At 44.9% G+C, this 17,708-nt stretch overlaps 1 protein-coding gene across 1 annotated transcript in view; it reads right to left on the bottom strand.

Annotated features, from left to right (window-relative positions):
* LOC124776310 (globin-1) overlaps positions 1-17,708 on the bottom strand; it is a 294,289-nt gene that overhangs the window by 154,180 nt on the left and 122,401 nt on the right. Inside the window, exon 2 of the mRNA XM_047251243.1 lies at positions 17,001-17,088. The gene's annotated coding sequence lies outside the window, so the exon portion shown is untranslated. The remainder of the gene's footprint in view (positions 1-17,000; positions 17,089-17,708) is intronic.

Raw genomic sequence — 17,708 nt, 5'->3', positions numbered from 1 at the left:
GAGGAAAGTTTCCAACCGATTTCTCATACACAAACAGCAGTTGACCGGCGTTGCCTGGTGAAACGTTGTTGTGATGCCTCGTGTAAGGAGGAGAAATGCGTACCATCACGTATCCGACTTTGATAAAGGTCGGATTGTAGCCTATCGCGATTGCAGTTTATCGTATCGCGACATTGCTCCTCGCGTTGGTCGAGATCCAATGGCTGTTAGCACAATATGGAATCGGTGGGCTCAGGAGGGTAATACGGAACGCCGTGCTGGATCCCCACGGCCTCGTATCACTAGCAGTCGAGATGACAGGCATCTTATCCGCATGGCTGTAACGGATCGTGCAGCCACGTCTCGATCCCTGAGTCAACAATGGGGACGTTTGCAAGACAACAACCATCTGCACGAACAGTTCGACGACGTTTGCAGCAGCATGGAGTATCAGCTCGGAGACCATGGCTGCGGTTACCCTTGACGCTGCATCACAAACAGGAGCGCCTGCGATGGTGTAGTCAACGACGAAGCTGGGTGCACGAATGGCAAAACGTCATTTTTTCGGATGAATCCAGGTTCTGTTTACAGCATCATGATGGTCGCATCCGTGTTTGGCGACATCGCGGTGTACGCACATTGGAAGCGTGTATTCGTCGTCGCCATACTGGCGTATCACCCGGTGTGATGGTATGGGGTGCCACTGGTTACACGTCTCGGTCACCTCTTGTTCGCATTGAAGGCACTTTGAACAGTGGACGACACATTTCAGATGTGATACGACCCGTGGCTCTACTCTTCATTCGATCCCTGCGAAACCGTACATTTCAGCAGGATAATGCATGACCATATGTTGCAGGTCCTGTACGGGCCTTCCTGGATACACAAAATGTTCGACTGCTGCCCCGGCCAGCACATTCTCCAAATCTCTCACCAATTGAAAACGTCTGGTCAATGGTGGGCGAGCAACTGGCTCGTCACAATACGCCAGTCACTACTCTTGATGAACTGTGGTATCGTGCTGAAGTTGCATGGGCAGCTGTACCTGTACACGCCATCCAAGCTCTGTTTGACTCAATGCCCAGGAGTATCAAGGCCGTTATTACGGCCAGAGTTGATTGTTCTGGGTATTCCTTTCTCAGGATCTACGCACCCAAATTGCGCGAAAATTTAATCACCTGTCAGTTCTAGTATAATATATTTGTCCAATGAATACCCGTTTAACATCTGCATTTGTTCTTGGTGTAGCAACTGTAATGGCCAGTAGTGTAGTTTTAGGTTTTGCTTATAACTGATAAGAAATTAGCTCTGAAGATGAATGGCGGCGCAGTCCAGATTCTTTAAATTTCGTTTATCACATATTTTCAAGGTTACACGACCATTATCAGGTGGAGAGACTCGAGTTTTATTCTAATTTGACATGACAAGAGCACCGAGAACTTTTCTAATAGGATATCGTCGCCAGAAACTTCGTTTCAAACATCAAACTAAGGTAGCCACAGTATTCTTGTACACATACCAGGTCTACAGGTATGAAATGAGCGTTTTTTGTGAAAATTAAACACTAATTTTTAATTGAAAAGTAAAAACATTTTATTCAAAGTACTGACCATTGCTTTCTATACATTTTGATCACCTTCCCGGCAATTTGTGGATACCACGCCAATAGAAATGTTCGTCTTTTGAAGCAAACCAATCACACACCCAATTTTCGACTTCTTCATAGGAATCGAAGTGTTCCTCAGCCAATACGTGTCCCACTGATGAAAACAAATGGTAGTCGGAAGGGGCCAAGTCTGGTGAATACGGCGGGTGGGGTAGCAGCTCCCAGCCTTTTGATTGTATTCTGAACCAGTTTTGCTTTGTGTGCAGGTGCATTGTCGTGTAAAAAAATTACTTTGCCATGTTTTCTGGCCCATTCTGGTCTTTTTTCGATCAATGCATAGTTCAAATTGATCATTTGTTGTCTGTAGCGATTTGTATTCACAGTTTCACAGGGTGTTAGAAGCTCATGATACACCACAGCTTGCTGATCCCACCAAACACAGAGCATTGTCTTCTTGCCGAATAGATCTGGTTTTGCAGCCGATGTTGATGGTTGTCCCGGATTAACCCATGATTTCTGCCGTTTAGGATTCTTAAAATAAATTCATTTTTCATCGCCAGTAACAATTCGATGCAAAATTGATTTTCTTTCTTGTCTTTGAAGCAAAATTTGATAATTGGTTTTTCGGTTTTCCATCTGTCTTTCATTCAATTCATGTGGCACACTTTTGGATCCTTCCCATAGCTTTCAAGCGGTCAGAAATTGTTTGTTGTGCAACATTTAGCATTGCTGCCATTTGCTTCTGACTCAAAGTGTCATCTTCAACCAATATTGCTTGCAATTCGGCGTCTTCGAACTTTTTTGGTGGTCTTCCACGTTCTTCATTTCTTACGTCAAAATCATTATTCCGGAACCGTTGAAACCATCTTTTGCATGTTGCTCCTGCTAGAGCATGATCACCATATGCCGCGACAAGCATTCGATACGTCTCTGCACCACTTTTTTCAAATGAAAACAAAAAATTAATGCTTTCCGGAAATCATCACTTTCTGGTACAAAATTCGACATTGTTAACACGATGAAAACCTATGATGTTGTTTGTTCCATGACTTGATGTATACTAAAGATCTTTGACAGATGTCATACCAACCAAACAAAGAAAATTGAGGCTCGTTCACAACAAATGTTCCCTATCGACACATCTGTATCTTAACGCTCATTTCATACCGGTACACCTGGTAGTTGTACAGATGTAAAAATTACGTTCATCACGCAATTTACTTCATTTGCTACTGCAATAAATCGCCAGTGCTTTCCACTGAGATCGATTATGAACGAGGGTAAGTCAATTATTATCCACAAAATAGTTATAAAAATTTATTGTAATCAAATAGGAAACTGACAAGAACATCTTTTTCGACAAAGTCTCCTTGCGTTTCAGCGGACGTGGTCCATCGCTGTACAAGCTTCCTGATGTCCTCATAAAAGAAGGTCGTCGGCTGAGCTGCGAGCCAGGAATGCATCACTTCTTTCACTGCTTTGTCCGAGGCAAATCAACGGCCCCTTAATGCCTGTTTGAGTGATACGCAGAAGGTGCAAGATCGGGACTATGTGGAGGATGATCCAGTACTTCAAATTTGCGTTTCTGGAGCGTTTCAGCAGTGTGGGCAACAGTATGCGGACGGGCAGTGTCGTGCAACAACACAACACCTTTTGACAGCAATCCTCGGCGTTTGCTTCGAATTGCAGGCTTTAGCATCTCACTGTAACGTACACTGTTTATTGTCATACCCCTTTCCCCATAATGTTCCAGTACTGGACCTTGTGCGTCCCGAAAAACCGTAAGCATCAGTTTTGCTGCGGACGGTTGAGTCTTGAACTTTTTCTTGCACGGAGAATTTGGATGTTTCCATTCCGTACTCTGCCGTTTACTCTCCGGCTCGTAATGATACATCCTGTCTAAGAAGTTGTCCCCTTCGTTACCATAGCGATCCAAATGGTTTTTGCAGATGTCAAAGCGCGTTTGTTTATGCAACTGTGTGAGTTGTTTAGGGGCCCATCTTGCACAAACTTTATGAAACCAAAGTCTGTTGTCGATGACTTCGTAGGCAGAACACTGACTGATTTGCAGACGATGCGCCACTTCGTCAATAGTTAATCGTCTGTCTAAGAGAATCATTTCACGTGAGCGCTCAATGGCTTCTTCATTTTTGGCGGTAACCGTCGTCCGGCTCCTTCATCGTGCGTAACACTTGTGCGACCATTTCGGAATTTTTCAATGCATTCGTACACTCCGTTGTGGCACAACACTGTTCCCGTACGGTACCGAAAGTCTTCGACGAATTTCGGCCCCTGATACGCCTTCCGACCACAAAAAACGGATCAGTACGTTGCTATTCTCGGATAATAATTGACTTACTCTCGTACAAGAGTCTTTTCACCTGACGATGAAGGGTCGAGAAGCACACTGGCTAAAATAAATGTTAGCAAGAATGAATTAATGACATTAGCTGGCAGTGGGGATTGATTAAATCAATGGGAAGAGTTGTGCCGGACTCGGGGTTCGAATCCGAGTCTCCTGCTTACTAAGCAGATGCACTGACCACTCCGCCACCCAGACACAGTGGTCACCACAACCACAAGGACTACCCTAGCACTCCTCCCGTCAGAATCAAATTCTCAGCTTATGCCGCACACTGCTGATGTAGCGCCCCTGCTCATTAGCCTCATTAGTCGCGGCATTTCGCCAATCCCCGTGAGAGTAAGAGGTTGGCGTGCATCAACACTGAAGGGATCATTGGTCGTTATTGCCTTAATTAATTAAATATGCAAAATTAATACAAAACAGTATCGATCAAATAGTCATTTGATAAAAATATGACCGGTTTCGGCCTCTAGTAGTAGGCGATCTTCAGATAATGCACCATCCGTCTGACGTAGATGACGCTTGGAACAGCTGTGCTGACCCATATGTGGTATCTGTTCTTTCGGACATTATACATACATAACAAATATACAAAAAATGTTAGCTTTGTGACTGAGGGACAGATTTTATTATCATCTTGGGTATATACTAGTCATGGGAAAATACAATACATGGAACCACTTGTGGTTCAGTGATTATGAGCCAGATGACGAGATCAAAGGTCAGTGGTTCGATACCAGGTAGATCTACGATTTTTTTCTTCAGTATATCCATTATGGATGATGAACTGCAACTGTAATTTAAATTGGTGACTTATTTGGGTATAACTATGCAACAACTCACGTTTTGAAATTAATAAGATTTATTGTACCAGTAACCAGTTTTCCAGATACTTCAGACTCATCATCAGATACAGCTGTTACAGTAACATTATTTTCTGAACCATGCGCAGCTAGATGCTGAGGTCGTGGTACTGGCGAAAATGACGGTAATTTATTTCTCGGTAAAGAAAAGTTTATGAAACGAAAAGGTTGTTACGTTATGGGTACTTAGAGCTCACTGCCTCGTGATATCCATGGAAAATCCGTTCGCATTATGTACATTTTCAGGTTATACATACACATATACAGTATTAAGGTGCCCTTGGTTTTACACCTATTCACAGTCAGTAATCACTGAATGTAAGTACAGAGAATATGAATGCGATAGATATCACACTTGGCCACATCATGGTCCTTGGCCCGAGATGCACTGTAGTACAGAATAAATGCTTACAAGTATAGATAATAGATACAAAAGAATCTGGGTAGCTGCAGTCGTGTTATTACTCATACACTCCTGGAAATTGAAATAAGAACACCGTGAATTCATTGTCCCAGGAAGGGGAAACTTTATTGACACATTCCTGGGGTCAGATACATCACATGATCACACTGACAGAACCACAGGCACATAGACACAGGCAACAGAGCATGCACAATGTCGGCACTAGTACAGTGTATATCCACCTTTCGCAGCAATGCAGGCTGCTATTCTCCCATGGAGACGATCGTAGAGATGCTGGATGTAGTCCTGTGGAACGGCTTGCCATGCCATTTCCACCTGGCGCCTCAGTTGGACCAGCGTTCGTGCTGGACGTGCAGACCGCGTGAGACGACGCTTCATCCAGTCCCAAACATGCTCAATGGGGGACAGATCCGGAGATCTTGCTGGCCAGGGTAGTTGACTTACAACTTCTAGAGCACGTTGGGTGGCACGGGATACATGCGGACGTGCATTGTCCTGTTGGAACAGCAAGTTCCCTTGCCGGTCTAGGAATGGTAGAACGATGGGTTCGATGACGGTTTGGATGTACCGTGCACTATTCAGTGTCCCCTCGACGATCACCAGTGGTGTACGGCCAGTGTAGGAGATCGCTCCCCACACCATGATGCCGGGTGTTGGCCCTGTGTGCCTCGGTCGTACGCAGTCCTGGTTGTGGCGCTCACCTGCACGGCGCCAAACACGCATACGACCATCATTGGCACCAAGGCAGAAGCGACTCTCATCGCTGAAGACGACACGTCTCCATTCGTCCCTCCATTCACGCCTGTCGCGACACCACTGGAGGCGGGCTGCACGATGTTGGGGCGTGAGCGGAAGACGGCCTAACGGTGTGCGGGACCGTAGCCCAGCTTCATGGAGACGGTTGCGAATGGTCCTCGCCGATACCCCAGGAGCAACAGTGTCCCTAATTTGCTGGGAAGTGGCGGTGCGGTCCCCTACGGCACTGCGTAGGATCCTACGGTCTTGGCGTGCATCCGTGCGTCGCTGCTGTCCGGTCCCAGGTCGACGGGCACGTGCACCTTCCGCCGACCACTGGCGACAACATCGATGTACTGTGGAGACCTCACGCCCCACGTGTTGAGCAATTCGGCGGTACGTCCACCCGGACTCCCGCATGCCCACTATACGCCCTCGCTCAAAGTCCGTCAACTGCACATACGGTTCACGTCCACGCTGTCGCGGCATGCTACCAGTGTTAAAGACTGCGATGGAGCTCCGTATGCCACGGCAAACTGGCTGACACTGACGGCGGCGGTGCACAAATGCTGCGCAGCTAGCGCCATTCGACGGCCAACACCGCGGTTCCTGGTGTGTCCGCTGTGCCGTGCGTGTGATCATTGCTTGTACAGCCCTCTAGCAGTGTCCGGAGCAAGTATGGTGGGTCTGACACACCGGTGTCAATGTGTTCTTTTTTCCATTTCCAGGAGTGTATATTGGCTACCTACATGAAATATAGATTGAAATGTTGCACGAAAGCTAACGAACTAGACTGAAATATTTACAGAGTGATTAAAGAGTGAATGAGGTACTACGATATGTGACTGAGCTTGTTTCAATGTGGCCATGAAAATATAAGTAGTGAAGAGCAGAACACTTGTGAGTAATACTTCCTCCAGCACCACGATTACAGCGTTTTGTTGCACACAGCCCAGAAAATAACGTTCCTGTAACACCTCCATCTGATGCTGAGCCTGCAGTGGCTCGAAAACTAATTAATGCTGCAATAAATCTTATTAATTTCAAAATGCGACTTGTTGAATATTTATATCTAAATAAATCGTCAATCTAGCATTTCTATGTGAGTTATCAGTTCTTCCATCTCAAACTTTATAGACACGAAAACGCTGATTAACACCGTGGTTTGGAGACCACGTTAAACTGTGGTTCCCCTTGCAACCGGCTGGGTAATTTAGTTCAAGGACCAGAAGAAGGCAACGGCATTCCACCTCCAAATTTCGGGTAAGTGACGGATCTTATCTTTACTTTAATGCGTTCCTAATTAGTCTCCTGGATACGACATCTTAAGAACTTGGATTCAGCATAGACTGTCGAAATTTTTCTCTTGCTTTTAAAATTGTCTCATTATTGGATGATACCTTCGGGTTGTTGTTAGTGTGATCGTTTCTGATTTCCTCCTAGTGATTATAGAAATTGCAGACAGTAGAATGTTCAATCGTAATTTTCATGACAAGCCAAACACAGCCGGCCGGGGTGGCCGAGCGGTTCTAGGCGCTGCAGTCTGGAACCGCGCGACCGCTACGGTCGCAGGTTCGAATCCTGCCTCGGGCATGGATGTGTGTGATGTCCTTAGGTTAGTTAGGTTTAAGTGGTTCTAAGTTCTAGGGCACTGATGACCTCAGATGGTAAGTCCCATAGTGCTCAGAGCGATTTGATTTTTTCTGTGTTTCCTTATTATTGTTCACCCCCTGTACAACACAATCCGTGTAATCACATATGCCTCTGTCTTGTGAATAAACTGATATCACGGTTGACTGCTGTCAGGGAACCGATATTCTGGAGAAAAGACATGAACACTAAGCACTTCGTTACCCCTTAGACTGGGAAGATGGTACGTTGAAAACTACAGCAAGCGACAGTCAGTTCTTTCTTCGTTTCTGTGGAATCTGGAAGACACAACTACTAAGTAGGAGCTTCATTAACGAATAAATAACAAGGGATGCCTGATATTCAGAGTTATTACAACACTGTTTTGCTATTGTGATAGCTTTTATCTGTGTCGTAGTACTACTGTCATGAAACAATTTACGAATACGATTCTAGGGAACACACCACAGCACAAACATTACAGTAATAAGGAAATGAGATAAGACAATTTCCGAGAATACGCTCGTACACAGGGACCTTATAGCACTATTATCTATCTCCCCCCCCCCCCCCCTCCCTAACAAGGGAGCCTTTGAGTGCGAGGTCGCAAGTTCAATCTTTAGTAAGGTTCATTTAAAAGTGTTATGTTAACAGCTGTGACAGGAAGAATGTTAGCTGGTAATGACTCACTGTGTACATCAGGCGGGCCACAGTAAATGAATGTCCGAAGGTCGAGAGATTAACCTTCTATGGGATGTATGTACTACACCTCACAAAATGGACATAATTGACAATCAAAACATGTTCAAAACAAACTATTAACTTGCCTTAACTCGCACCATGAACACCGAATGAAAAATGGCCCGACACAGTGATCACAAAGACTCGCACCATCAGGATCAAAGGCGAACTCCTTGGAACGCAGAAATCATGCAGGATGTTCAGCTAGGTATCCACTGTTAAAGAATGCACATGTTGGTGTAACGGTGTGGTGAGAACTGATGGAATGTGATGGCATGCAACCGAATGCGAAATAGTCTGTCGTGGAGTTTGTAGTGCTATCCTTTAGGGCGTAACTGCAGGTAGTGCGATAAGAATGTGTAATTGCAGCCAGTGCGATAAGATGCTTTATAGACACGGGAAAAACAAACATCCGGAGGTTGAATTTGTCCAGTGGGTGCAGCTAGTATGAACTGCGATATCATAGCATTTTCAGGACGGATATTTTGCTCTAAAGGAGTATATTTTTATGCGCAGACCAGGAATCAAGCAAAAGGAAGTTATCTTGACCGGCTATTGGCCAAAAGCAGTGCTAATACCATACTTGTAGTTCCCTTACGCCAATTTTCCCACTCTTGCTTGCTGTGACATTCCCTCCTGCTGTTGGAAGATAACGCACACGGGAAGGAATCGCAGAGGGCAGAATACCTTCTCCCAGAAAATAAATAACTTTCCAGCCAATTTGCGATCTAGATTAGTGGTCGACATAATTGTATACGAATACGTTAAGACGCTGATGTTAGTTGATCTTGATACAACTCTCTTGGTACCTCTAATTTCTAGGGTTCCTCTCATTTGCATTTCCTCTTCAAATCCCGAATGGTTGGAGTCGAGAACAAATTCCTTACAGGACGATGGGATAAGTTTAACTTGTCTACAAATTTTCGGGCCATTTCCGCAGTTTCCTGTGCATCGTCAAGTTGACGCTTTGTTTGAAATCTTACGTCTTCCTGTTCTGTAGCAAAGTTTGAAGTTATGCGACCATCCACTGCATCTCTTGAAATCACCATAATCTATGTCACGGGTAATTTGATGTGCATAACGTAGTAAGTCACTACCACGCACATCTTGTAAATTGTATGGAGCAGCCTTGAAACGAGCGAATACCAGTTTTTGCGACAACTATACCTTGTCCTCCCTTCAATATCCATAGTTTTTCTTGTGCACCATACGGTCATATATCTGCGGACTTATTCAAAATCTGAACATAATTGGCTTTTACTATGCTGCGGATGATCTTCCATGTACATAATTATGTTTAGTACCCGCTCCTTGGACAGCGATTGCCCTTTACTCCGTTTCACTGGAGGCAGGATTTGTGGCTCCCTGCCCGACAAGGATGATGAACTACATGTCTCAACAACTGTTCCAGTATCACTTTCACTTGTTAAACACGTATCGTCATCATTGTACTCCTGATCTACTTTTCCCTCACAGTCGAGCGTATAAGACACCACTTATTCCACTGACTCATCTTGCCGAAACCCTAATACAGTACTGGCCATTAAAATTGCTACACCAAGAGGAAATGCAGATGATAAACGGGTATTCATGGGACAAATATATTATACTAGAACTGACATGCGATTACATTTTCACGCAATTTGGGTGCATAGATCCTGAGAAATCAGTACCCAGATCAACCACCTCTGGCCATAATAACGGCCTTGATACGTCTGGGCATTGAGTCAAACAGAGCTTGGATGGCGTGTACAGGTACAGCTGCCCATGCAGCTTCAACACGATACCACAGTTCATCAAGAGTAGTGACTGGCGTATTGTGACGAGCCAGTTGCTCGGCCACCATTGACCAGACGTTTTCAATTGGCGAGAGACCTAGAGAATGTGCTGGCCAGGGCAGCAGTCGAACATTTTCTGTATCCAGAAAGGCCCCTACAGGACCTGCAACATGCGGTCGTGCATTATCCTGCTAAAATGTAGGGTTTCGCAGGGATCGAATGAAGAGTAGAGCCACGGGTCGTAACACATCTGAAATGTGTCGTCCACTGTTCAAAGTGCCGTCAATGTGTACAAGAGGTGACGGAGACATGTAACCAATGGCACCCAATACCATCACGCCGGGTGATACGCCAGTATGGCGATGACGAATACACGCTTCCAATGTGCTTTCACCGCGGTGTCACCAAACACGGATGCGACCATCTTGATACTGTAAACAGAACCTGGATTCATCCGAAAAATAGCGTTTTACCATTCGTGCACCCAGGTTCGTCGTTGAGTACACCATCGCAGGCGCTCCTGTCTGTGATGCAGCGTCAAGGGTAACCGCAGCCGTGGTCTCCGAGCTGATAGTCCATGCTGCTGCAAACGTCGTCGAACTGTTCGTGCAGATGGTTGTTGTCTTGCAAACGTCCCCATCTGTTGACTCAGGGATCGAGACGTGGCTGCACGATCCGTTACAGCCATGCGGATAAGATGCCTGTCATCTCGACTGCTAGTGATACGAGGCCGTGGGGATCCAGCACGGCGTTCCGTATTACCCTCCTGAGCCCACCGATTCCATATTGTGCTAACAGCCATTGGATCTCGACCAACGCGAGCAGCAATGTCCCAATACAATAAACCGCAATCGCGATAGGCTACAATCCGACCTTTATCAAAGTCGGAAACGTGATGGTACGCATTTCTCCTCCTTACACGAGGCATCACAACAACGTTTCACCAGGCAACGCCGGTCAACTGCTGTTTGTGTATGAGAAATCGGTTGGAAACTTTCCTCATGTCAGCACGTTGTAGGTGTCGCCACCGGCGCGAACCTTGTGTGAATGCTCTGAAAAACTAATCATTTGATTATCACAGCATCTTATTCCTGTCGGTTAAATTTCGCATCTGTAGCACGTCATCTTCGTGGTGTAGCAGTTTTAATGGCCAGTAGTGTATTTCATATGCCACTTCTTTCTCACTTTGCGAAAGTCCTTGTGTTCTTTTCTGACGAATTGTCAACTTCGGGAATTGTTGTTGTATATAAAACGCAATTTCTGCTTTGTGTATTGCTGCCATTTCTCTGCTTTTTATTAAGACCTCTACCGCTGGAGCACTGTTGCGAGTTACTCGTCGACTAAGCAGCTCAACTATGCTCCGTAGCCTCACGCTGTGCTCACCATTGGTTACTGCCAGCCCCACCCTGTTGCCATTAGCGGCCAATATTGCGGTTGCATGGTGGATAGCATGTGGGGCGTCAAATGCCGTAAACTGTGTTGGCCTTTTGCGACCTCGCACTCAAGGGATTCCTTGTAAGAACCTAGACCTGGATGCTGACAATACTGACGGTGACTTAAAAAAGTTGACAGTGGAAAATGGTTTTGTTGCACAACCTTCGAAGGCATATGTAATTTAACAGACGCTGTGCTGTAATCAACAAATAGGAGTTGATTTTCACAGGGTGGAGAAGAGTAACCTGATAACGTTAGAGCAAGGTACGGGACGTCGAATCCAAATAAACATAGTCGTAACTGCACTATTGTGGAGTACTGCTATTAGACCACAGCCAACCAGCGACAGGACAGCAGAAGTGTGTTCATTCAAACTAACATGTCCCCGTTACTAATTAACTTTTTACACAAAAGTTTTTGTGCCTCGATAGCACTTTATTTCTTTTAATTGTGTGTTTCAGCAGACTGTAATCAGCAGATCAATAACTTAAAGAATCAGTACAACGTTTAACGGGAAATAGTGCATGATTGTACCCAGCATACGCTCATACTCGAACTGGGTGTGTGCTTTCACTACTTGTATCGAGTACAAGCGCATCCTCGAATGTAGATCGCTTATCGATGTGAACATATGACTCTGTAATGATTGTGAGTTTGCTCTTTTTGACAACGTTAACTTCATAAATGCCCGCATCTCGTGGTCGTGCGGGTTCCCGGGTTCGATTCCCGGCGGGGTCAGGGATTTTGTCTGCCTCGTGATGGCTGGGTGTTGTGTGATGTCCTTAGGTTAGTTAGGTTTAAGTAGTTCTAAGTTCTAGGGGACTGATGACCATAGATGTTAAGTCCCATAGTGCTCAGAGCCATTTGAACCATTTTGAACTTCATAAATAAATTAACTGGACTCAGTCTTGGAATGTCGGCTATGTCACGAAATAGTCTGTCTGAGCCTAAAGATCCGAGTCACAAATTGTTGGATTCCATTTCAGTCAAAAGAACCCGATGAAAATTGTCGCCTCACCTTTCAGTGGACTGGAAAAACTACAGGGTGGGCAAAATAAAACTGACCCAGAAAATATTACATAGACCTTAAACTGACCCAGAAAATATTACATAGACCTTAAGCAACCCAACTTACGCTCCTAAGGAAAAAAAAGACCCACTACCAAGGAATTATCCGAATAGGTCGGAAATCGGTAGATGTGATGTACGTGTATAGACAAAAAAGTGATTGAAGTTTCAGAAGAATTGGATGATCTATTCAAGAGAAACAGCTCCACAAACTAAGGACAGCACACACATCCATGCCCGAGGCAGGATTCGAGCCTGCTACCGTAGCAGCAGCGCGGTTCCGGACTGAAGCGCGTAGAACCGCTCGGCCACGACGGCCGGCCATTGGTCCACCTCTGGCTCTTTAGTAAGCAGTTATTCGACTTTCCATTGATTGATAGAGTTGCCGAATGTCCTCCTGAAGATTATCTTGCCAAATTTTGTCCAACTGGCGCGTTAGAGCGTCAAAATCCTGAACAAGTTGGAGGGGCTTGTCCATAATGGTCGAAAGTTTCTCAACTGCGGAGAGATCCGGCGACGTTGCTGATCAAGGTAGGGTTTGGCAAGCACGAAGGCAAGCAACAGAAACTCTCCACGTGTGCGGAAGAGCATTATTTTGCTGAAATGTAATCCCAGCGATCCATGTCATGAAGGGCAACAAAACGGGGCGTAGAATAACATCGACATACCACTGAGCTGATAGGCTGCCGAGGATAACAAGCAAAGGGGCCCTGCTATGAAATAAAATAGGACCCCAGACCGTCAGGCCGTATGGTGGTCGAGAGTCAAGTTGGTATTCCACCGCTGTCCAGGACGTCTTCTCTAGTCATCGGGCCCTGGAATCTCACTGGCTGGAGTAGGACTGTCTCCTGTGATGAGGCCCCCTTCGAACTGAGCCCCAATGATCAGCGATGACGTGTCTGGTGAAGCCCCGGACAGCGGTGGGAAACCAACCTGTCAGCCGCCATACGGTCTGTTAACTAGAAGTGAAGGTCTGTGGTGCCATTCTATTTCATAGCAGGACTCCTTTGGTTATCAAACACGGCACCCTCGCTGCACAGTGGTATGCTGAAGATATCCTACGCCCCGTTTTGTTGCCCTTCATGGTAAGCCAACCTGGGACTACATTTCAACAAGATAAGGTACGTCCGCAAGTGTTTCTACTGCTTGTCTCCCTGCTTTTCCAGCAAGCTCGCCACATGTCTTTCTAACTGAGACTGTTTGGAGCATTATGGGTAGGGCTCTCCAACCAGCTCAGGATACTGACGATCTAACGCGGAAATTGGATAGAATTTGGCATGGTATCGTTCGTCAATCAATGCCAAGTCGAAAAACTGCTTTCTAAAGGGCCAGAGGTGGACCAACGCGTCACTGCCTTGCTTAATTAGCGAAGCTGTTTCTCTTGAATAAATCATCCACTTCTTCTGAAACTTCAATCATTTTTTTGTCCGTGCATGTACATCACACCTACCGATTTCCGTCTCATTCGGATAATTCCTTGAAGGTGCGCCGTTTTTCTTGTGTCTTAGAGTGTATTTTCTGGGCCAGTTTTATTTTGATCTGCTTGTACTTAGTGCGAATACAGCAGGTCAGTAGATTTTACAGAACTTTGTGATTTTTTCCGACACGTTTAGATCTAATTGCGCCCCCTATGTGTACTGCACTTTCAGTATAAATGATGCCATTGTTGTAGAGAAAGTAGTAATATTTGCAGGGTAATGTCATAACATTTAAAATAAAATTGGAGTATTGCGTTTCAAACAGTGGTTTTTACCAAAATGGCTGGTCCAAATGGCTCTGAGCACTATGGGACTTAACTTCTGAGGTCATCAGTCCCCTAGAACTTAGAGCTACTTAAACCTAACCAACCGAAGGACATCACACACATCCATGCCCGAGGCAGGATTCGAACCTGCGACCGTAGCAGTCGCGCGGTTCCGGATTGAAGCGCCTAGAACCGCTCGGCCACTTCGGCCGGCTGGTTTTTACCAGCAACGTGTACTGCCAGTAGAGAAATTCCCGCTGGAAATTGCTAAGAGAGTCATAAAAACATAAAAAGGATCACAGAACAGACTGGAAATGATAAAGGAGGTGGTTGGGAAAAGTTGCCAGGGGAATGGTAGGTGGAGCGTAGAAGGTGCTGCAGAATTCAATAAGAGGAAAAAAAGACGCTTTACAGAAGTGAATAGATGACGCAAGTATAAATGCAGGATGAATATGGATGTGTATGGCATAGATAGGTCTGGAGGACGCCTTTATCCATCATTGTATGCCAAACGGCTTACGACGACGACGATAATGATGACGAATAACTGAGCTCCCGCTGACTATGACTTTCCTGTTTAACTCTTCTTCTGGAAGGGATTGTAAGTAGCTTGTGGTGAAGCAACTCTGTCATAGGCGCTGTTTGCAAAGCTGGTCGCAGGCTTTTCGCTCTGACTAAGAAACAGGTTCCAAAAAAATATGGCAAACGGTTTCTTTACACTGAAAGCTGTTTGTATGAACCCCAATGTGGCACAAAATAAGTAGGCTGCTGACTATGTTCTATACCTTGAAAGTGACTTGCTACCTGCTGTAAGGTGAAAGAGACCACATCTTCGCAACTCATGAAATTTTCTGGCCGTAGTTCTCCAAGACAATGTGTTTGAGAACATTCTCTGGGAGTTGTCGTGAGGTAGCAGCATCGTTCTCTCTCTCTCTCTTTCTCTCTCTCTCTGACCCTGCGCTGTTTTCACGATTGGGCAAAATTTATTTTATTTTAAATCTGTGGGCGGATACCCTTCCTGTCGCCACAGTCGTCAAGTTAACATAAGGGAGAAAAGTGACGTGCGCCATCTACACGTGAATCGTGTAAACTTTGTTCTGTGCGTTATCGCCTAAGAGTAACATCATATTTTCTTAGGCGAAGTTTGAGAAGTGGCCCAGCATTTGCCTAAACCTGCGTGGAAAACCATCTTCATATCACACTCATGTTTTTCCAGTGTAACAGACTAGCAACAGTTAATTCGCTGGTGTTGGCACACCCATCTTATTTTATCCGCCATTTTGCGACTGCTGGTTGTGCCGAATTATCCTTTAGGGAAAAATGGTTCCGTAACACCCCAAGCTTGTTTTTCATTTACATCTACATCTCAGCATACTTCTACATGACTGCTGTGCAATTCACAGTGCCTGGCAAAGGTTTCATCGAACCACCTTCAGACTATTTCTCTACCGTTCCACTCACGAACGGCGCGTGGGAGAAAGGAAAACTTATATCTTTCCGAACGAGCTCTGATTTCTCTTATTTCACTACGATTATTCTTTCCCCCTAAGCAGGTTGGCGTCAATAAAGTATTTTCTCATTCTGAGGAGAAAACTGTGATTGAAATTTCGTGAAAAAACCTCGCCGAAAGGAAAAACGCCTTTGTTTAAATGACTGCCACACCAACTCGCTTATCCTATCCGCGACACTATCTCTCCCATATTTCGTGATAATACAATCCGAACTGCCCTTCTTTCGACTTTTCCATTGTCCTCCGTTAATTTTTCTTTTCACATTTCATCGCACAAGTGGCAAAACAGATTTGATCTAAGAGTCTGTGACCATTTTTATGCACTTATTCCAATTCACATCTAGACTGCATCTTAGTTAAACACATTTACATAACGTCTTTTGGCACGCAGCCATAAAGAGACGCAAATCCAAATCAGTACTGAACACCTACTTTCAAGTCAGGACGGTACCATCCGTGCCACAAACGAGCGATATTAACTGGTATAAAAAACCTTTAATTGCTTTAGTTCGTGAGCGAGAGAGAAGGAATTCAGTTAGTCACTTTCGCATGTCCCATATACGGAGTATTACCCTTGTTGAACGGCCATCGGGCAAAAGTGTGAAAGACATGTTAACTTATACGTCACTGCTTGAAAGTTGACAATCCAGTAATTATTTTCCACTATATTTGATGCTCTTCATCCACCGGATAGCCGTGTGCGATAGCACGCCGGCTCCGGATCGATCGTACCCGGCGAATGAACGACGAGGGTCGGAGTGCCGGCAAGCCCGGATGTTGTTTTCAGGTGGTTTACCACATTCCACTAAGTGAATATTGGTCTGGTATCCAAGTCTCACCTCATTTACACGTTTCGCAGACACTTAGAAAACTTTCGCTTACTTACACACGAACAACACTACGCGCAAGCATTCCATCCTAGGAAGTCATAGGATGGGCATTCGACCACCCCTTAAACTAACCATGCAAAATCCGTAAATAACAATGCCGCCCCTGCGCTGACGTGGGACAAAGCAAAAAAAGAAGAAGACGTTTCTTGCTCTTCGCTGTGAGTGTACACATCTTATTACGCATAAATGACAAACGTTCCACTTGAGCGCAAAGCTTAATCTTTCCTTACTTACCAGATTCTTGAAGTCTATGTGACGAAAGATAAGTAGCGGCGATAAACGAAATGTTCTCGAGGAGAACTTGGGCTGAACCACTGGGAATCTGAAACGAAAATAACTTCGTAAAAACGGTTATAATTACAGGCACTACATAAAAGGGTGACTGAAAACAAAATTTAAGAAGTAGAACATCGGATGTCAATTAAAGATAATGTTCTTTGTTTCTACGAATGTGGAAGAGGTACAATGACAGGATAATTTGGCACTGTTTTAAAAATAGAGAGGTCTATTAAAATCATTATTTTAAGTACCACAAAGTTTCCATAGTATCTCTCGTCCGGCAGTTCTCAAAGAAATACTACGTGACTCAGTCTGGTACTTTTAAACAGCAGCTGTGCTTCCTGTTCTCCCACCATCCGAGTCGCAACTATTATCTGATTTTTCTGGCAGAGCATCCAAATACTGACAGTTTCTTTCATTTGGTGCTCACTGTAAGCAAGACGAAATTAAAGCTGGATCACCACTTACACTTTCGTGGGCACTTCTTCAGTTACATAGAAACGTCTGAAAAACATGGAGGTCACTAGCGATGGAACAATTTCTCACTTGGAGAAAGCTGAAAATGTAACCAGCTACGTCTTACGAAAGCATCCTGCCACCCGTCTAAAGTAAAGTAGAAAGACAAAAATATTTAAATTTTCGAAATGGGAATTTGAAACTGGC

This window comes from Schistocerca piceifrons, chromosome 2 (genome assembly GCF_021461385.2).
Source record: "Schistocerca piceifrons isolate TAMUIC-IGC-003096 chromosome 2, iqSchPice1.1, whole genome shotgun sequence".
NCBI lineage: Eukaryota > Metazoa > Arthropoda > Insecta > Orthoptera > Acrididae > Schistocerca > Schistocerca piceifrons.
Note: the sequence above shows the minus strand (reverse complement) of the source record. Positions and strands in the feature narration are given on the sequence as shown.